The sequence below is a fragment of the Octopus sinensis genome, linkage group LG2, assembly GCF_006345805.1.
Source record: "Octopus sinensis linkage group LG2, ASM634580v1, whole genome shotgun sequence".
NCBI lineage: Eukaryota > Metazoa > Mollusca > Cephalopoda > Octopoda > Octopodidae > Octopus > Octopus sinensis.
In genome coordinates, this window is record NC_042998.1 from 52,205,727 (window position 1) to 52,228,226 (window position 22,500).

The 22,500-nt window shown below is 35.8% G+C and overlaps 1 long non-coding RNA gene across 1 annotated transcript in view; it reads right to left on the minus strand.

The window, feature by feature from the left end:
• Positions 1–7,226: 7,226 nt before the first annotated feature.
• LOC118767908 overlaps positions 7,227–22,500 on the minus strand; it is an 18,104-nt gene continuing 2,830 nt past the window's right edge. Inside the window, exons 2-3 of the long non-coding RNA XR_005003821.1 lie at positions 20,973–20,982; positions 7,227–7,385 (exon numbers count right to left, since the gene is read on the minus strand). This is a non-coding gene — a long non-coding RNA (uncharacterized LOC118767908). The remainder of the gene's footprint in view (positions 7,386–20,972; positions 20,983–22,500) is intronic.

Genomic DNA, 22,500 nt, shown 5'->3' on the forward strand with positions numbered 1-22,500 from the left:
AACTTCATTCATATTATAATCCAGTTAATTAGACTGCAGCTCATTAATCTTCTGTCTACCAATGGGTCCAATGGACCCATTTCAGTTTCTTTCAGTTACTTTTTCCTGATTCTGCTGATTTCTCGTGACTCTATTTTTTCTTGACTCTTTTATTTGTCTAATGAGAAATTTTCCATATGTTTATAAAAATTTTCCATATGTTTATACATTATTTACTGTATGGGTTCATTGAACCCTTGAATTAAATTCTAACATTACTCTTGTCATTCTAAACAGAATAAAAGCAGTATCAAATATATTTTCCTGGATATTTATCACTTATAAAATAGACAAAATTGTATTCAATTTATTTGCAGAATTTTAGATAAAATAGGAAAAGTTATGAAAATATTCCTGTAAATTTGTGCAGTATTGCATCACTTTCAATCTGCTAGGTTATAGGGTGATGCAATATCATTTCTCAACCAATGACCTTCAACTTCATTTGGGATTCTTCAGCCAAAGAAAAAAAGGAAGATGTTCTTTGTGTGGCCCCAAAAAAGACAGGAAAACTCGTACTACATGCAAGAATTGTAATATCCATGTTTGCCAAGAACATTCCAATGTTGTCTGCATTCACTGCCATGAAGAGCTGTAATTCTGTATTTTCGTAATTTTTAAAATTTAAAATATATTCTGTAAGCTGTATTTTTTTTTTATTAAAATTTTGTGAGAAACAGTAATTCTTCATTCAACAGATAGCATATATACTGTAACTAAGAAATAGTGGTAGTTTGAATAAAATTTAATTAAAAGAAAAATATTGAGTCCATTGAATCCAGTTGGTAATTAGTAATATGCATTTTCTCTGGTAGACCAAGGGTTAAAAACAAAGGCAAAATTCTTTTCCAGTCTCCTGTTGGAGCATGCATCTCAGTATAAGTTTGACAGAAGCTGATGCGATATAAATCTTTCTTTTTTTGAAGAGTGGTTGTTTTCCAACCTGCCATCTGTTTGTTCAGGAGATCCAAAATTTTCAGTAGTGCTTTCTTTAGATCTTTAGCATTCAGATTTCTTAGTCAAATGTATTGCATATTTATTCAAATTGTTTTGAATTAATCATATATTATCTTGTAGCTTCAAGATTTCAATACATGTTTGTATATTTTTAGAATGACTTTGTAGGGTATGTGTGAGAGGTTGGATCTGGTTAGTTTTAACATAAAACAGGTAGAAACTGAATTCCAGAGAAAGGAATTTCTAGGATATCAAAGTATTAACAACCTGATTACAGTTAATTTCCACCAACACTGACACTAACTTTTGCTTTTTATCATACATCATGTATGTGTAATCTAGTTATGTTATACCTGACATCCATTATATTTTTTTACTATAATTTCTAGAATACTGGTCAATGTAGTATACAACGTAAACACATATTGTCTTCATTGGTCACACTGCTTTCGCAGATTCCCATAGCTCTCCGTCACCATCCAATTCCATTATTATGAATTTGAATTGGGAGCTTGAGTACATTGAATCTTTCATTGAGCTGATTACACAACTGTGGGTGTCACCCCTATGGATGCATTGTAGTTACTCCTTTGACAGAGCTTGGTGTTCCTGACCATTGATTTTCAAGGATTCTTCTGCTTAGCATCAATGTAAGAAACACCGCTGGCTCAGTTGAACTTTTCCACTACCTTTTCACAATCTCCCATGCTGCAGTCCCATAACTTTGCTGTATTCCTGGCAGGGTGGCTGGACAGGTGCTCTATGCCTTGCCAAAGGACATCCCATAACTATACAGGGCATGGTTGTCACTCCATGAGGTATTTTCAAAACACCTGCATACCCAAACATTGTGTAAACATTCAAACAGTGCCTATCTTTTCACTTTCCAAATCCTACTGCATTTCAGATGGAATTTTTGGTGTATAAGTCAACCTATGTTATTTGGCTGTAAATCTTGGTCTGAAAAATTCGATTTCTATTCTGGAAAATTTGGTATATAGTCTTGTACATATTATCATGGGTAGAGGTGTATGCTATGATGTATATAGTTTTGAGTGCAGATATATAATCTTGTGCATATTGTCATGAATGTAGATATAAATTCTGTAAATTCTCATTTTGCATTCAACTCTTGAAACAGGTATCCCACATGTTTTCCAGTATACACATTGATGTAGTATATAATTTAGTGGAAGCATTCAAATATTGTCACTATCTCTCCAGATCCTGCTGCATTTTACTTGGAACTTTTAATCCCCCAAAGTGGTTTTGTTGTACAAGCTGACCTACTATTAAAAAATTTTTTTTGGGCCGTAAATTTTGGTCTGAAAAATTTGACTTGTATGCTGGAAAATACAATACCTTTGTTCATGAGAGAAGATGATACTCATGATCCTTTACAGAGCCTCTGAGGTTAATGGAAAGTTGGGGAAGAAGGTATCCTCATACCAAAGTCTTAACTTAAAATACTTGCAATAGAGTGGCTTCAGTTAAAGGCAGAGAAAATTCCAGGTGGTAGTGTTAAATAAGTTGATAAGGTTTAGTCTACCACCCAAGCTGGACATAGTGGATTTGAACTCAAGAACTGAAATATTGAAACAAACAGTACCTTGAGAATTGTTTTATTCCTTCATTTGTTGTATATATTTGTTTATGTATGAAAGGAGATTTCAAAAATGAGATTCACTGGGGATTCAAAAAATCAGTTATATTCAATAGCCCCAAAGAACAGTCACTCACAAGATGTATCAAGGAAAAGGGTATTTGTGTGTTGGTTTCTAGACCCAACAAAGGGATCTCTACATTGTTGCTATTGTTCTTTAATTCTTTAGCATTCAGATTAGTTTGTCACATGTAATGTTTATGTAGAACGACCGTGCGAAGGAGAGGTGAGAAAGAATGGCTCCTTTAATACATCGCACAGTCAATTACAGAAGGCTGTGATTGGTTGAGTTGCATATTGGCATGTAACAGAGCAAAAGACAAACTGCACCAATACCAACCAATCAGAGTAGTGGACACAACAGGGTCCAAAAGAGCAGCCGAAAGCTAGCTGTTATCTACTATGTCTGTACTCACGTATATATAACAGAGAGAGAGAGAGAGAGAGGAGAGAGAGAGAGAGAGAAGAGAGAGAGAGAGAGAGAAGAGAGAGAGAGTTTGCTACACTTATTATTCACATTGCTTTGAATTAATCAGATATTATCTTCTAGCTTTGAGATTTTGGGATTCCTTTTTCTACTTGTTTCAGTCATTAGACTGCAGCTATGCTGGGGCATCACCTTGTTTACTCTTAGTAAGACATTGTAGTGTAGGTGTAAGAGTCTGTATTTGGCAAGTTTGAACATAAAACAGGTACAATATTTTGGTCAGATATGGCTGGTTGAATGCTAAAGGGTTAACCTAGGTCAGTTAACCTCCAAGTAAACGATTCTAGCCATTATCTTTTTTTTTTATGTCCAGTGACTACATTGCCTAATGTGATCTTTTTTGTTTTTAAGATGGTAGGTTCTGATTTGAAGGTTGCTATTTCTGGTAAGTTGAGTACCTATGTAGAAGTTAAGCACAAGTTCTCTCATTGGGTCATTAAACAAATGTTTGCTACTTAGACATTTATTACTAACCTTAAACCCCATGTGATCAGAAATACACTTATTGTATGCATAAAACCCTCAACATGTTACTACATATCTTTTCTATTATATATACAAACAAGCACATCTAAAACTAGAAACTTGAGAATACAGCAGTAGGAGAAGTGAGAATGAAATTGAAGCAGTTAGCAAAATAAGAAGAAAAGGAATTAGTAATAAATGGTGATTATATATTATTCTGCAACTTAAGGGAATGGCTTTGCATAGATCCTGGTAAAAGGAATTAGATTAGCAAGGAATATGCTTTAATTTAGTAATGTGAATGCTACAATACAATTTAGCATGTTGTACAAGATAATGGGGGAGTTTTTATGTGTTTGACATGCTACAAATAACATTCATATTACCATCTAATCTCATTGTGCTGTCTTAAATGAAGGAGACTATGTTGGGCCATATACTACCTGATATACAGAAAGATGGGATGGTCATGACTAGAATATTGTTAGTAATAGGTCTATTCAGTCAACAATAACTGCATTTTACATGTCACTGTTTATTCGATGCATCACGTGTCTTTGGTATCTAGAACTGGTTAGAACCCATCTCTCTCCAGTTCTGACCACAGCCAATTCTTTCAAAGAGAATTGACTTCAGAACAAGCATTTAGCCTTAAGTCCTTCTTCACTGCTCAGAGCATTGGGAAACAAACTTCCTCCATCAGGTTCAGTTAGCTGCTACTCTTGCTCATCCATTCCATGTAGTGTTGACTGTCTTTGGGTTGTCTTGAAATGTCTGCCACCAAGTACTCTTCAGCCTATCCCTTTTATGCCCTCAAGTGGTACTTAAGTCATGGTTATTTTCAAGTGCATTTGAACAGCTAGATGGAGAATAAGAACAGAACCTTATATTTCAAACTCTCAAGGACAAACTGTACACTAAACCTTCACAGGCTTTGAAGTGCATAGAGCTGGAATGAATACCTATTTCTTTACTACCCACAAGGGGCTAAACACAGAGGGGACAAACAAGGACAGACACACGGATTAAGTCGATTACATTGACCCTAGTGCATAACTGGTACTTATTTAATTGACCCCGAAAGGATGAAAGGCAAAGTCGACCTTGGCGGAATTTGAACTCAGAACGTAATGGCAGATGAAATACAGCTACGTATTTCGCCTGGCGTGCTAACGTTTCTGCCAGCTGGAATGAATACCGTAAGTCTTTAGGGTTGCTCCATGCACTATCAAATGAATAAGTTTTACCCACATCCAAGATCAAGTTTAGTTTGGAAAAGAAAATACAGACCAGATAATTTCTCATGATTTTGTGAGACCATGTCAGCTCTATAGACTTGTTTGAAAGAAAATAAGAAAGACTAAATCACTTATTTAAAACTACTTGTGTTTGAGAGGACTTTATAAAACTAACCCATCATACTTTATTATTACTTCTTGTAATAATACTTGTGTTTATTAGCAGCTGTATTGGAGTAGGGAAGCAGAAGTAATGTTTCCAGGACATATTTTTATGTACAAATTCCAAGAAATGAAGATTTGTGTTATCACCACCTTCAGGCATATTAGTCATCAAATGTTGGCTACTAGTTCTTATTGATTTATTTTTCCCGTTAATTTATCTACTTTAGTCATAGAATTGATATAACTGCTTCATGTGTGTTTAAGAATATATAAAACTAGGCAGTGGAAGAAAATAGGTATTCTATGAACTTGTCACAATAAAATGGATGATGGAAATTTTGTTTGCAAATGTGAGAAGAGCATAATTACAGTAATTGCTAATGAAAAGAGAAACATAAATATCAAATATCACTCTTATTAATGTTTTATTTATCAATGTTGCTGTTGTGGTTTTGTTGTGGTGATAATCATCTGATTAATATCTATTTAACATCTATGATGTCATGAGCTGGACAAGGCATGGCTGTGTTATTCAGAAGTTTGCTTCACAGTCACATAGTTCCAGATTTAATCTCACATGGTGGTATCACAGTCTTGACTTAACTGATGCCTTGTAAGCAAAATCTGTTAAACAAGTGGGGGAAGTGAATAGCATATGTGTTTTCTTCTGTTTTTAATTACCGTAAATCCTCAAGTATAGTCTGCCCTTGAGTATAATATGCAGGGGATTTTCAGGAGGCTGTACCTCTGAAAAACCTAACCCTTGTGTATAATATGCACCGCGTCTCTAACTTGAGTCGTGCATAATTAAGCCAGCAGCACCTAGTCGAACAAACACTTCCGCGCATGCATAATACAATAATGGTGATGTTCTTAACTGTTATATGGGAATGTAAATATGTTTGCAAATTGTTTTTGTTACATGTTATTCTGTATTCTGAATACTTTTATTTTAATAAATGTTGCTTTCTGCAAATTATGGATGATTCTTTTATGACTTCATTGCTTTTAGGCTTAGCTTAATGTATTTTCGCGCCCGACATCACAAAATGCGCCTGAATAAACATTGCCGGACAGCAAATAGAGACTCAGACATAGCTTAGAAAATAATTTTCATTTTTAACCGCGTATATAGTACGCACTAGGGATTTTGATCATTAAATTTTAGGAAAAAAATGCGGATTATACTCGAGGATTTACGGTAAGTTCTTCGTTTCAGGAAGAAGATGGTTTCTAACAAAGATACAAAGCTCCATTGTTGCAATGTAGATAACAAAAAACAATACCACATTTTAAACTTGAGAAAAGTCTTGCATATTTTTACTGTTCCACTTACAAATTGTATTTGTAGTATGCAATTTAGCTGATTGATTTCTTTTTCTGAAAACCCTTGCTTATCCAGAATGACATGTAGGCATTCACCCACAAAACCAAGTGCACCAATTATTACTAGTATAAATCAGCTGTCTATAATTATCCCCTTTCTTTTTGATTGACAAAGAGATATTCACATTAGAAGGGCAGCTGACTTCTCTGATGATCCATACTTTTTCTTGTGTCTGTCTATCTGTGTGTATGTGCTTGCATGCATGTATGTATTCTTCTTTGGAATTTACTTTTAAGATTTCTCCTTTGTAGAATTTATGTTGGTCGTTAACAAAGTGGCAAAGATCTTTTGTTTAAGTCAAGACAGCTCTTAAGGTTTGTGGTTGTCTGAATTGGTTGATGTATGCATATATGTGTGCGTATGTGGATACAGTTGCACTTGTAGGGGTTTTGTCACAATGGAACATGAGTGTGTAAGTTCCATTGCTGTTTATGTGTGCGAGACTATATATATTCCTTATATGTATGTGACTGTACGCATATATTCACCCAAGATCCTCAAATGAAGAATCCCTTGAATGTTTTACAAATTTTTGCTGTTATTATGTATGTATATGTATGCATGGATGAATGGATGGATAGGTAAACAAATGTGTGCATGTTTTTATCTACATTACTAACTGTATGTTAATGTTGAGGGAGAGGGAGAGAGGGGGAGAGAGAGAGAGACAGAGGCAGAGACAGAGAGACAGAGAGACAGAGAGAGAAAAAGAGAGAGAAATACATACATACATGTTCAGGTTTATACTTGTAATTATTGGGGTACTAGGATATGTAACACACTGCCTAAATACCAATCTTGAGAAATTAAGCTTCTCAAAACCAGAAAGGAGAAAGCTGATTTGAAAACTACAGAACCAATCCATCACTAGAACTGTAAAAACCTGTTAAAATTTCCAGAAGTTCACCATTTAAGTGTATATGCACAAGTCTAGATATGCAGCTATATGCATGAGAATACATACATAAAACAAAATATACAAATCTAATCCATCCGAACGTGGCCGTAGTCAGTACCGCTTGTGGTACCAGTGCCGGTGGCACACAAGAATCCATCCGAACGTGGCCGTAGTCAGTACCGCATCACTCGCTATCGTGCTGTGGGCACATAACAAACACCATCCGGTCGTGGCCATTCGCCAGCCTCATCTAGCACCTGTGTCGGTGGCACATAAAAAGTAGTCAGTACCGCTTGTGGTACCAGTGCCGGTGGCACACAAGAATCCATCCGAACATGGCCGTAGTCAGTACCGCATCACTGGCCATCGTGCTGTGGGCACATAACAAACACCATCCGATCGTGGCCGTTCGCCAGCCTCATCTAGCACCTGTGTCGGTGGCACATAAAACAACCTTCCGAAGACCCGGCAAGACTAGTCAGGCCATAAACCATGGCCCCTACCTGGGACGTAGTCAGTCCACCTGTGCATACCTTCCTCCTTGTGATACTTGTGAAGGCCTGTTGAGGCAAGTGAAAATCAAAATCAAAATCAAATCAAAACAAATCAAAATAGATGAACATCAATGGAATTTGTATCTTTGTGGTACCAGTGCCGGTGGCACACAAGAGAAAACCATCCGAAAGTGGCTGTAGCCAGTACCGCATCGACTGGCCTCCGTGCTATGGGCACATGACAAACACCATCCGATCGTGGCCGTTCGCCAGCCTCATCTAGCACATGTGTCGGTGGCACATAAAAACACCATCCGAAGACCCGGCAAGACTAGTCAGGCCATAACCCATGGCCCCTACCTGGGACGTAGTCAGTCCACCTGTGCATACCTTCCTTCTTGTGACACTTGTGAAGACCTGTTGAGGCAAGTGAAAATCAAATCAAAACAAATCAAAATAGATGAACATCAATGGAATCTGTATCTTTGTGGTACCAGTGCCGGTGGCACACACTTTGTGGTACCAGTGCCGGTGGGACACAAGAGAACCATCCGAACGTGGCCGTAGCCAGTTCCGCATCGACCGGCCTCCGTGCTGTGGGCACGTAACAAACACCATCCGATCATGGCCGTTCGCCAGCCTCATCTGGCACCTGTGTCGGTGGCACATAAAACCACCTTCCGAAGACCCGGCAAGACTAGTCAGTCCACCTGTGCATACCTTCCTTCTTGTGACACTTGTGAAGACCGGTTGAGGCAAGTGAAAATCAAATCAAATCAAAATAGACAAAATAGATGAACATCAATGGAATTTGTATCTTGTGGTACCAGTGCCTGTGGCACACAAGAAATCCATCAGTGCCGTAGTCAGTGTGGTGGGCACATGACAAACACCATCCGATCGTGGCCGTTCGCCAGCCTCATCTAGCACCTGTGTCGGTGGCACATAAAAACACCATCCGAAGACCCGGCAAGACTAGTCAGGCCATAACCCATGGCCCCTACCTGGGACGTAGTCAGTCCACCTGTGCATACCTTCCTTCTTGTGACACTTGTGAAGACCTGTTGAGGCAAGTGAAAATCAAAATCAAAACAAATCAAAATAGATGAACATCAATGGAATTTGTATCTTTGTGGTACCAGTGCCGGTGGCACGTGGCACATAAGAAAACCATCCGAACGTGGCCGTAGCCAGTACCGCATCGACGGCCTCCGTGCTGTGGGCACGTAACAAGCACCATCCGATTGTGGCCGTTTGCCAGCCTCATCTGGCACCTGTGTCGGTGGCACATAAAAACACCATCCGAGCGTGGCCGTCTGCCAGCCTCGTCTGGCACCTGTGTCGGTGGCACATAAAAACACCATCCGAGCGTGGCCGTCTGCCAGCCTCGTCTGGCACCTGTGTCGGTGGCACATAAAAACAAACCATCCGAGCGTGGCCGTCTGCCAGCCTCGTCTGGCACCTGTGTCGATGGCACATAAAAACACCATCCGAGCGTGGCCGTTTGCCAGCCTCGTCTGGCACCTGTGTCGGTGGCACATAAAATCACCCACTACACTCTCGGAGTGGTTGGCGTTAGGAAGGGCATCCAGCTGTAGAACACTGCCAGATCTGACTGGACTGGTGCAGCTTTCGGGCTCCCCAGACCCCAGTAACCGTCCAACCCATGCTAGCATGGAAAGCGGACGTTAAATGATGATGATGATGATGATGATGATATACACACAAAAATCCCCTGTTGATGTTGTTGAAATTTCAATGAAGGAGCTTTTTTGGAAAGAAATCTTGAAATAAACTGAATAATGACACACATGCACAGACATACACACACACACACACACACACACACACACACACACACACACACACACACACACACACACACACACACACATACATACATACATACATACATACATACATACATACATACATACATATACATACATATATGCATGCATGCATACATACATACATACATACATACATACATACATACATACATACATACATACATACATACATACATGCATGCATGCATGCATACATACATACATACATATGAGGGGAAGCTGAAAGTTCCTGGTTTTAAGAGTATCATGAAAAGCACAGTTGGAGACCCAATCTTCTGAGTTTTTTACAGGACTGTTCTAATAAGTATGTGAATCTGAGAGGGGGATAAGTTGAATAAAATCATGATTAACTGATCCTCCTATATTTTCTTTTACCCAAAGCCAGGAACTTTTCAACACCCCACTACCTTATACATACATACATACATACATGCATACATACATACATACATACATACATACATACATACATACATACATACATACATACATACATGCATTCAGACAGACAGACAGACAAACAGACTGACAAAGAAGACAATTTTCTCTTTCTTCACAACCACTGTAAAACTGAAAACAATCATGATAATTTTAAATTATTTTTAAACAAAGCATATCTATTATTTATAACCCGTTATCAAATCTCACCTAACTGCAAAGCACAATTACATACAAATCAATGAAGAGGGTTGGTCTTTAATTTGTTACTTGGCATTTCACAAGTAGCAGACAAATCTTCCTACCATGCATGTATTTCCTTCTTGGTAAGTTTGTACTGGATTAGATAAAGTTTGAATGATCAAATCTTGAACACCTTTGATCATATGTCTGCTTGGTCAATGTTGACCAAGAGTAACACAACAACAACAAGGTATATTTACTATCACATACTCATCATTGCCATCATCATCATCATCATCATCATCACCATTTAACGTCTGCTTTCCATGCTGGCATGGGTTATGACTATAACTAAAAATTTAACAACAGATCATCTTTCTAAAAAGCCTGTATCATCTCTAGGAGTGTTTCTCAACCAGATCCATAAGACTCCTGGGGCTCCATATAAGACTTTGGGGCTTCCACACAACAAAATAGTAAATTGAGGACCCACAATAGTATTTCAAAGGTCCATGGAAAAATTTTTGCCTTAGATGTATTTATTGCAAGAAACAGCAAGATGTATCTATTTATATTCAACATACACAAGTTAACATATGGAAAGGAAAATATGAATTTTGAATGAATTATCTATAAAACTAGTTTTTACACATCAAATGGTCACGAGGGGACACCAGAGTAAAATAGAAATCAAAGAGGTCCATAGATAAAAAAAAAATGGTTGAGAACCACTCATTTATTGTATCAATATTGAAAGCAAACTTAAAATAGTGAAAATAATATTTCAATCATCTCACCATAATCTTAAAGAATAATCAAAGAAATATAGTTTATCAATTCGATTTGCGAGATTCCTGATGGGAAATTGTGTGTTGAAGCAGATGTTGTATTTCGTAATAGTCATTTTATTTATTACTAGCTTGGGCTTGTTTCGACCCTTTAGAATTGGAGTTTTTGAAAAGTAAAAATTTTGTATTATGTAGCTTGTTATTCTCTCTAAGTGAACATTTTTCTGGTTGAAATACACCGAAAAATGGTGACACAGCAGTAAAAAAATCGTAAAAAATAAGGATTTTCATAGAAGAAAAGCACCTTTTTGATGTAAATAATTTTTGGTGTTAACATTGTCCGATTTGAATTTTTTCTTCTACGGAAGGAAGAGCAAGCCTTCTATCATATTCTCAATTTTGGTCAACTTGCACAGCAGGGTCTCAGAGGAGATAGTGTTAGTTGAAGGCTACTAAACCTGCCATACACAGACAACTTCAGCTTTATATATATATAGATTATTTTTTTTCCTTCACTAATTTATTCTTATTTTAGTGTTCTTATTTTATTTATTATTTTAATGCCTGTCCATTTTTCGGAAATTTTTTGTCATACATCTGTGACCTCTTCAGTGACACTTTTCGCTTCCGTGTGAGTTCTTGCTCCACTGTGAATGGAGTAAGTGGAGCAAGAACACTCATGGAAAGGAAAAGTGTCACTGAAGAGGTCACAGATGTGATGAAAGATTTCCAGACAATGGACAGGTGTTAAAATAATAAAATAAGAACAGTAATAAATGAGTGATGAAAAAAAATATACATATAGTGCATGTGTTTATTTGGCAAAAAAAAAATAATAATAAATAGAATGACCATCCCAAAATACAACAATACAAAGAAGTATAATATTTAATATTCAAGTAAGGTGCAGATGTGGTTGTGTGGTTCAGAAGTTCACTTTGTTACCATGTGGTTTCAGGTTCAGTCCCATTGTGCAGCTCATTGGGTAAGTGTCTTTTATGACTATCTGAACTGACCAGTGTTTTGTGAATAAATTTGGTAAGACAGAAGCCATAGTTAGCCCATTCTGTGTGTGCATGGATGTGTGTGTGTGTGTGTGTGAATGTGCTCGGACATTGGCATTTTATTTTGCTAGTGTTTGAGTAAAATGATGATGTTCACATTCCATAGTGACATTACAGCTCGTCTTTCAACACTTTCAAAGTTCTGTAGAATCATCCTCATTACCAATACCACCATCACCACTACCACCACCACCACCACTACCACCACCACCACTACCATCATCATTTAATGTCCCTAGGTTGGATGGTTCGACAAGGTTCAGTAAGCTGTAAGGCCACGAGCTCCAGTGCCATCTTTGGCAAGTTTTTTTATGGTTGGATTCCACCATCCCAATACCAACCACTTTATAGAATGTACTGGGTGCTTGTTTTTGTTGTGCCACTGGCAGGAGTGAGGTTGCCAAGTAACTTGCAAGGAAACAGAAGAACAAGATAAAAGAAAAAGCGGGAAAAGGAAAAAGAAGAAAAAGAATATTAAAAAAAAACTCATTCCTGAAAAATAAAGAAAAAAGGGTAATGATCCTCTCTGGTCTTGAATGACCATGTGATTGCACCTAGAAAGTCACTCTCTGAGGCATGAGTCCAGGTAAGGTTGTTAATGGAAGAGCAGCAGTCACCCATGCATACCAGCCTCTCTTCTCCATGTCATCGATGTTATCCAAAGGAAAGGCAAAGGTCCATACAGCTTGGGATCAGTGATGTCACAACTCATTTCTAAAGCTGAGTGAAGTGAATGTGAAATAAAGTGTCTTGCTCAAGAACACAACACACAACCTGGTCCAGGAATTGAAATCACTACCTCATGATTGTGAGCCTGTCGCTCTAACCACTGAGCCAGGTATAGGTATAAGATGGCCACAATAAAAGCACTCAGTTATAAAATCATGATTTAAAATCAATTGCAATCAAAGCAGACAAACTAACTTAGAGATAAATTTCTGTTTCCCATGTTTCTGTTTCCTATAACATTTGCTTGAGTTTCATCCTTTTGAGGCTATATTTCTAATGGTTTGATTGCCTGTGTGTTTTGAAGAGATTTATTAAAATACCTATTTCTTTACTGCCCACAAGGGGCTAAACACAGAGAGGACAAACAAGGACAGACACACGGATTAAGTCGATTATATCGACCCCAGTGCGTAACTGGTACTTATTTAATTGACCCCGAAAGGATGAAAGACAAAGTCGACCTCAGCGGAATTTGAACTCAGAACGTAGCGGCAGACGGAATACCACTGAGCATTTCGCCCAGTGTGCTAACGTTTCTGCCAGCTTGCCGCCTTTATTAAAATACATGTAACTGTATATATTAAGTGAAACCTTACAGTTTCATTTATGTTATTGTGAGAGTTTGATTAAGTTCTTAATAAAATATGAACACTTTGTGATGAAGTGCTTGGAGTGGGTTGGTATTAAAAGAGTTAAATTAATTATTATGAATGAATTGCCAAATTTAATTCTTTTGATAGCAGCTCACCTGAGAGACTTCAAAGAATTTATTTTCTATAAAGTTGCTCATTCCTAGGATTCATATCTAAATTAATACATTCTATCATCACTTTGTGTTAGAACCTTTCATTAAAAGATGCGTTTTAAACAACAGTTTAATAAGCAAATAAGTATGAAATTTTATTATTTGGCATTCAATTCCCTTCAGAGCTAAGAATATTTTTGAAATTAATGAAAACATCAACATGCAGATAGAGAATGTGTATTTTCATGAGAAATGTTTCCATGAAAGGGTTTAAAATCTTGTTTTTCTTCACAATCTGAACAACTCCAAGATTTTAATAATATCTGTGCTGTAGTTATTTAGTTACATGTCAACATTGATTGAGTAGATCTGTGATTAACAGGATATATATTTCAGATGTATATAAGGCTCATGGCCTTGTGTGTTAGCATGACCAACTCATTATTATAAGGTCAACTCCTTATTATACGGTTAGTTCCTAGATTAGGTAGCATGTTAAGTCTTGAACAAAGTACTTTATTTTACATAGCTCTGGTCTATTCAGTTGTAATGAACATCAACCAGGTGATTGGTGTGATTACAGATAAGTTTACCATCATCAATACACTGTGAAGAAATTTCACCATGGAGAAAGTTCACTGCAAGGAAAGTTTACTGAGAAAATATATTCATAGTATCTATCATTAATAGAAATTATTTTATTGCAAAAGAATCGAAAGTAATGTGTAATCAGGAATTTTATCTTCTGGGTTGAGACATCTATATATATAAAACTCAACTTGTGTGTCTGTGTATTTAACTTCCAGGCACACCTCCTCCCAGACAACAAATCGTAGGACCACCAAAAATGGGTCACTTAAAGTTTAGGTGAATGAAAATTGAACTGCGCTATTTCTGTTCCGAAATTCATCTCGCAAGTGCAAAAATCGATAATGTGTTTGTTTAGGCCTTATCCCATGCATTGAATAGTGAACTTTACTCAGTCAGCTGTTTGACGTGAACTGTGTTCACAACGCATGCAAGCATGCGTAAATTGCATGAAAACTAAAAAAATCAAGATATAAAAACGAATCACCGTAAACATTGTAGAAATTTGGCAAAGAAATGAATTTTCGGGATGTAGCCTGGAGGGTTTTTTCGTATCAACCGTTTGGACTTTGTGAACACATACCAATTGTTTTCATAACATTTTTAACGCTTTGAATTAAATGTGACCATTTTGCGTTGAGTCTGCAGTTTGAATCACTTTAACCAAATTTTAGCAGGTTGGATTTTTGATCATCACGATACATTGCCAGCGACTCCCTGAAACTCTCCCCTGAAATCCCCGTTGAGAAATACTGATCTAAACGAACAATTCAACAATTTGATCAACAAAAATTTATGAAATGCTTCTACGTACTTCCTATTGAGGAAATGGAACACATAAGCGCAAAAATAGAGAGCATTAAATGCTTGATTTTAAAATCAAAATAACTGAATTTTGATTGGACTTCATCCAAGTTTAGCTTAATTCGCACGTGCATAGAATGCATGAGCACACGAGCCGGGCAATATTCCTAGTAGTATGTATAAAATATGAAGACAAATAAGCTTAATTTAAATTTGCACTTTTTTTACAACATGATCAACACAAAAATTCAAATTTACATTATTCAAAATCATGTTTGAATCGATGACAATGAATTGATGATAATGAATTTACCAGACATAGCTTGCTATAAACCACACCCCATCCAACAGTCACATCCTTAATGTTCCACTGAGTTAAAGGTTAGAGTTTTGGGAAGAGAGGTCATTTTTTAAAGTTGGTAGGATGTATTTGAAGGGGAGTTAGCTGCTATTTTTTGCAGGTCAAAGGCATGAATAGATGCACTTTTGTAGGCTCTTCAAGAAGGCTGATTATTGTTGTTTTAAATACCATATTCTCGCTGACTAAACACATATAATCAAAGGCATCTCAAACAAGATCATCCAATCACCATCTATTTTAAAAGGCTTGAGGAGGCATCGTCTATCCTAGATCACATCATCGAAAGTATTATTTCTTCTTAAGCTGGCCAAGTAAATATGCAACAGCTCCCTTGTTAGTTCAACAGTTATATGTAGTTTCCATTAAGGCATAAAAGTAAATGAAAGTAACCTGATATTTACAACAAAAGTTCTATTGCTATTGCTGTATTGTACAATATGAAACCATAACTTCAGCTTTTCAGCTGTCGTATTATGATAAATTGTCAATAGCAAATAAAAGATGCATAAACAGAAATAACAAACATAAAAATAAACAAATGGGAACTGGAAAGCAAAAAACTAATGTTGGCCACTAAATCTATGTTGCTTATATATCGATAATGTAACAGCTTGGCAAAGTAATTTTTTAGTTTTATTTTATTCTATTTATTCATTCACAATTATTATTATTATTATTATTATTATTATTCATTCATGAATATTATTATTATTACTATTATTATTATTATTATTATTATTATTATTATTATTATTATTATTATTATTATTATTATTATTATTACTATTTTCATTTTGGTTTTGAGTTTATCAATGAGTTACCTGAGTTCATTCAAGGTGTGCTAGTATTTAATAAGGAACTCGACATGAAGTTTGTGAAACTTGCTGCTAAGTAAATAAACCTGTCACAATAAAATATTTAACTTCAGCTTAGGTTTAAAAAGGAAAAAAAAACGTAATTTTCCTCCTTTGTAAACACTTCTGTAAACGATATTACATGTATGAGTATTTATACATATGCATGTGTATATTAAGCTAGCTGATATTTTTTGAAAATTATTATTAGCATTGGTGTGCCACTGGAACAATAAATATTGCATCTTTCAGTTTAACTTTTTTATTCTTCTACGTAAGCACAGCCTTACTTGTGTGGTTAAGAAGTTTGCATATAGTTTTAGGTTCAGTCCCACTGTACAGCACATTTGGCAAGTATCTTCCTTTATAGCTTTAGGCTGACCTATGCCTTGTAAGTGAATTTGGTAGACAGAAACTATGTGTCTATGTTTTATATATATCATCATCATCATCATCATCGTTTAACGTCCGCTTTCCATGCTAGCATGGGTTGGACGGTTCAACTGGGGTCTGGGAAGCCCGAAGGCTGCACCAGGCCAGTCAGATCTGGCAGTGTTTCTACAGCTGGATGCCCTTCCTAACGCCAACCACTCCGTGAGTGTAGTGGGTGATTTTATGTGCCACCGACACAGGTGCCAGACGAGGCTGGCAGACAGCCATGCTCGGATGGTGTTTTTTACGTGCCACCGGCACGGAGGCCAGTCAATGCGGTACTGGCTATATATATATATATATATATATATATATATATATATGTTTGTATGTATGTATATATCAACAATTATAACAATAATAATAATGATAATTGTTACAATGTAACATGGCGTTACCTTTAACTCCTTTCATATATAAGTTTCAACTGCACCGATTAGTAAGCATTGAAATTGCAACCCTACTATAATAATAGGGCAGTTTCTTCAGGGTCTTAATATCCTTCGACTTAACTGTAGATATATATATAAAGAATTAAAGGTAATGCTATGCTACTTCGTAATAATCCCTATTGTTATTATTATTGATATTATATACTTCAGGAAATCTATACAGTTGAGATAATATTGGGTCATCCCATAAATAATGCGTTTTTTATACTTTTACTTTTCAAAATTAAGATGAACAAAGTTCTTTTAAATCTAAAATAGACTCTCCTTCATTTTCTACAATGCCCTTCCATTTATTTGGCAGACTTGCAAAGCCCCTCTTCTTCCAACATTCATTTGCTCATGAAGAAAAATACTCCTCCATTACTCTTCTGACCTCGTCTACAAGATTCATATTTTTTCTGTCTAAATGATTTTGAAGACTGTGAAATAAATGATAATCAGATGGGGCAATGTCCAGTGAATATTGTAGGTGGAGCATCGCTTCCTATTCAAACTGCTCCAGCTTTTGGAATGTCATCCTCACTGTATGTGGCCGAGCATTATCCTGATGGAAGAACACCATTTATCTTGAAACCAAAGATGGTCGTTTTCCTTCTAGCGCTGACTTAAGCTGCTCAAGCTTCATGTAATAGATCTCTTTTGTTTTCGTTTGGTTTAGGTTTAAAAGTTCAAAGTAAATTAAAACTAGACATTTTTTTTATTTAGATAGAAGTAACAATAACAACAATAGTAAGAATAAAAATTACAACCCCTATAACCATCCCAAACATAGAAATGATAACACTCACAACCATAATAACGCTATCAATCATAATACACCTTACACCAACTCACTAGTAAGTAATTCTACCCACAGCACAACCAGTGCAACTGTAGAAATAAAGATAATTGCGCCTTTGAAAATACTTGTAAAAGAAAAAATGTAATTTACCAGTGCACAGTCACAACACAGTTTAGTAAAAAGCTATACATAGGAAGTACCCAAAATGAAATGAAACGAAGGCTAGCCGCACACCAACACACTTTCAGAAATAGAAATAAGATTAACTCGACCGGATTAAGTAAATATATTTGGGAGCTTAAAGATAAAAATATTAGATTTATTTTAGAATGGAAATTCCTCACCACCACACCTTTGTACAATGTAAAAAATAAGAAATGCCATCTGTGCATCAATGAGAAATGTTTCATACTAGAGGCCTGATACTCATTACTTACTTTGAGGGAAGAGAGAAATAAAGCTTGCCTGCACAATGGTAAGTTTATCTTCTCTAAGTACAAATGATATTAAGTACCCCTTTGCATCATCTCCACAAACAGCACCCAGAGCTCTTCACCACAGAAACAGTAGAATTCAATACTAAATGATGGCATCTATTAGCTTCCAATTAAAGCTAGTTTAATAGTATTACACACCTAGGTCTCTTATAGGTAATCCAGCTTTAATATTCCTACACCAGCATATCTGAATTTAAAATTCCACCTCCTACACATAATAACTAAATTATATAATCTATTTATTAATTTATCCCTCCTTAATGCAATCTTCTCACCCCCTTTTAATAATACCAGTTCTTTTAAATACGAACCTAATTTAAAATAAAAAGGACATAAATATCCATTACCCCACTAAATGAACCTGTACCTACCACTTTAGAAATGGCTTTATTTGCAACTAACTTTACTTTCTACACCATGTGTTAGCTTGTTTAACACTTAAATTTCATTCTGGACCTAATTTCAGTCAGCATGGGACTACTTCCATTTATTGGTGACCTCCTATTAGTTTTACTCATTTTAGAAACCCCTTCACATTACAAAATTCAACACTTTAATATCAACTTCACAACTCTTTAGATAGTATCTGCTTGTACTTTGTATTGCATTTGGCACTTCCCTATGAGCTATTATTGTTCTTAGGCATAGTATTGTATGCATGGGAGTGCAATTGTGGTATGCACCCAAGCATGTTAGTAATAACAACAATATAATAATATACATTAAGTATGATTGAGCAAGCTGTAGTTTTGAGCCTGCATCTGCAAAAATAATAGTGATTAGCAAATAATTAAATTCTAATCATTTAATTAATTTTGGAGGATTTGTACTTATAATTATTCATAGGAGCACTAGGCTGAATGTATTTGGGTATGTTTAGCCAATTATTGTTTGTATAGTAAGACCACTGCTTGGGTACTGTGATTGTTAGTTCGGAAGTTAGACTTTGTATTATAATTTTCTAAATGTAGGGCACTGCCCTAGCCATTACCTCCCTTAACTGTAGTCTCCCCTTAACTGTAGTCCCAGTTTTATCCCCTTCCCTTTTCACTTTCTTAATAATTAATTTCCTTTCTTTGTCTACTAATTTATCACTCCTATTTATAAAGCATTTGTCCTATCTTTCGTCCTCTCCTACCACCTTTACTTGCAATGGTCCAAATAGGGACCTCTCTAGGTTTTAATGACACTGTGGACGTTGTTCATTCGTTTGCATGGTCCCAATTTACATGTTCGTTTGTTTTTATTTATGATGTCCTGAGTGGTTTTGGGCCACTTACAACATATGCTATTTCTCCATACTTTTAGTTTTTATTTATTTATTTATTTACATCTACCTGTATAACAGTCTTTATAGCGTGCCTTTCTTTAAAAATTCAACCAATTATATCAAAAGCTGGACTTTGGTCAATCCCATTACAGGCAATAGTTGGTTGGTCTTTACAACCACCTATTCAGTAAGTAAATAATTATAATTAATAGATGGGCATTTTTTTAGGATAAGCTATTAATTAGTACTACTAACATAATCTTAAGAACTATTAGGATTACTTCTAAATGTTATGGCACTATCACACTCTCTTTTTCTCGACCTACTGGTGTATCCTGTTATGGTAAAGTTTTTATTTTACTTTTTTTACTACTTATACACCCTGTTACCCCTATAGAAAAATTAACCCACCTACTAATATTTCAAGTTTAGTCATTTACTTGGTGTCCTGAAGCAGAAGATATGCAAAATGATATGATTTAAATATATGAAGCATTTCTTCTTCTTCTTCTTACGGCTCTTCTTTTCTTCTCATCTATGTATTTTTCTTCACTCTGATGAAGTTCCATGTTCCAGATCGGATGTGCTGCAAAATATGATGAATATTATTTCCAGAATTTTCAGTGGCAATACCATAGAGCATTGGAAGCAGAAACAGCTGTTAGATGGGATAAGGTCTATTTGTATTAAAAAGTAATAATCGATGTTAGTCAATTGCTGTTGATCAATATTTTTCCATTTTCTGTTTACTTTATATATCATAAGAAAAAGAATTTCGATTATTTCCATGTTGTGAGCTGTAATGCAAAAAATACATACATATCAAATAAAAGAAAGAAAATGCACACAGTTTACATAGTTTTAATATATTTTTAAATATATCTTATAAGTAAAAGTGTGTTTTTTGTTGACTAGGTTTGCTTTCGTTAAGTCATAACATTTAAATTATTGTAATCTCGTATTTTCTTAAGAAGGTTTTAGTCCATGTTGTGTATAGGAGTTTGTGAATACAATGAGTCAACAAGTAGAAAAATCTAAGGGGAGGTAATTGGTGATCATCATTATTTGGGACAGGGGAGATAATTGCTCTTATTTTGGGGAGGGGATAAATAAATACACAAAAACTCAAAAGCTAAAGTACTGAGTTGAAGTATTTAGAGTGATGGGTATGTGAACATGAATTAAAATATAAACTGAGACCAAAGTTGGTTATGTGCTCATATTTAGGTGTGTTCTGTATTTTTTGGTAGATAAATTTTCTTTGTTTAAATGTTCTTGTACAAAAATTGGTTCTTTGCACTGGTAGATGGGGAAAACTGTGAAGTTTGGTTGGATATTACCTGCACATCTCTCTATGTGTTCACTCAAAAGAATCTGCCTGTACTGTGGGAAACAGATCTGTTTCTTATGTAATGTGGTTCTCTGTCTAAATTCCATACTTGTCTGTCCTATATAGTAATGTCCACAACCTGAACAAGTTATAATATAAATTAAATTCTTGGACGCACAAGTGAAGTTGGTTTTAATTGTGAACCTCTCTCCTTGCTTGAACAGGCATAGGTTGGGGAGTGTTCCACAGTTTGGGCATCCACATTTTTTAACCATTGGTTTCGTGGTAGTTGAGTAAAGCTCCACATTTGTCAGAAGTCATTCCAGTGATTTGTGTTGCTTTTTGCATTTGATAAATTTATATGTTTTCAGAATGTTGTTCATTTTTCGATTCCTAGTAAGCATAGGTAGATTTTGTATAATAGTGTTGTATACCTCATTTTTTCTATGGTTGTGTGCTGATATATATGGTAGTGTTTTGAGATGTATTGTGGTGCTACATTTTGTTTCCCTTAGTGTTTTAATGTCTAATTTCTTGGCGCCCTTAATTCCAACGTCTATAAGTGAGGGTGGATATTGTCTCTCAGTTAGTGTTGTTCCGAGGTCTTGAAGACAGAGATCCTGGGTATTTCCATCAGACACTATTGTGCTAATCATTTGCTAAATTAAAGGGGATATTTCTTTTGATGTGTTTTGAGTGGCATGATCTAAAAAGAAGATATTGTTTCAAGTCCATTGATTTATGATAAATGTCAGTTACAATTTGGTTGTTGACTTTCTTTTAATCAGAATATCCAAGAAAGGGAGCTGTACTTTGCTTTCTTCTATTGTAAATTGAATGTTATGGTTTATATTATTTAGTATTGATTTAAATTCCAAATGTTTATCAATGGTCTCATTCCAAATGATAAAGCAGCCATCCAGATATCATTTCTAGTTAATTATATATATATATGTGTGTGTGTGTATGTGTGTGTGTGTGTGTGTGTGTGTGTATTTCGTTTTGGGATTTGGTTTGCAAGATTCTTTATGAGTTTGTGTGTTGAAGCATATTCTGTTGTGTCTGGGAAGAGTCATTTTCTTTTTGTGCCTTGTAATGTAACACACTCACCACTAAAATTTCCACTTATTCTATTTTATTTTCCTTATCAGGCAAAAAAGAGAAAATGACTCTCCCCAGACACAACAGTAAATATATATATATATATATATATATATATATATATATAGGCATAGGAGTGGCTGTGTGGTAAGTAGCTTGCTTACCAACCACATGGTTCCGGGTTCAGTCCTACTGTGTGGCACCTTGGGCAAGTGTCTTCTACTATTCTACTATACCTTCGGGCTGACTAAAGCCTTGTGAGTGGATTTGGTAGACGGAAACTGAAAGAAGCCCGTCATATATATATATATATTATATATATATATATAGGCATAGGAGTGGCTGTGTGGTAAGTAGCTTGCTTACCAACCACATGGTTCCGGGTTCAGTCCTACTGTGTGGCACCTTGGGCAAGTGTCTTCTACTATTCTACTATA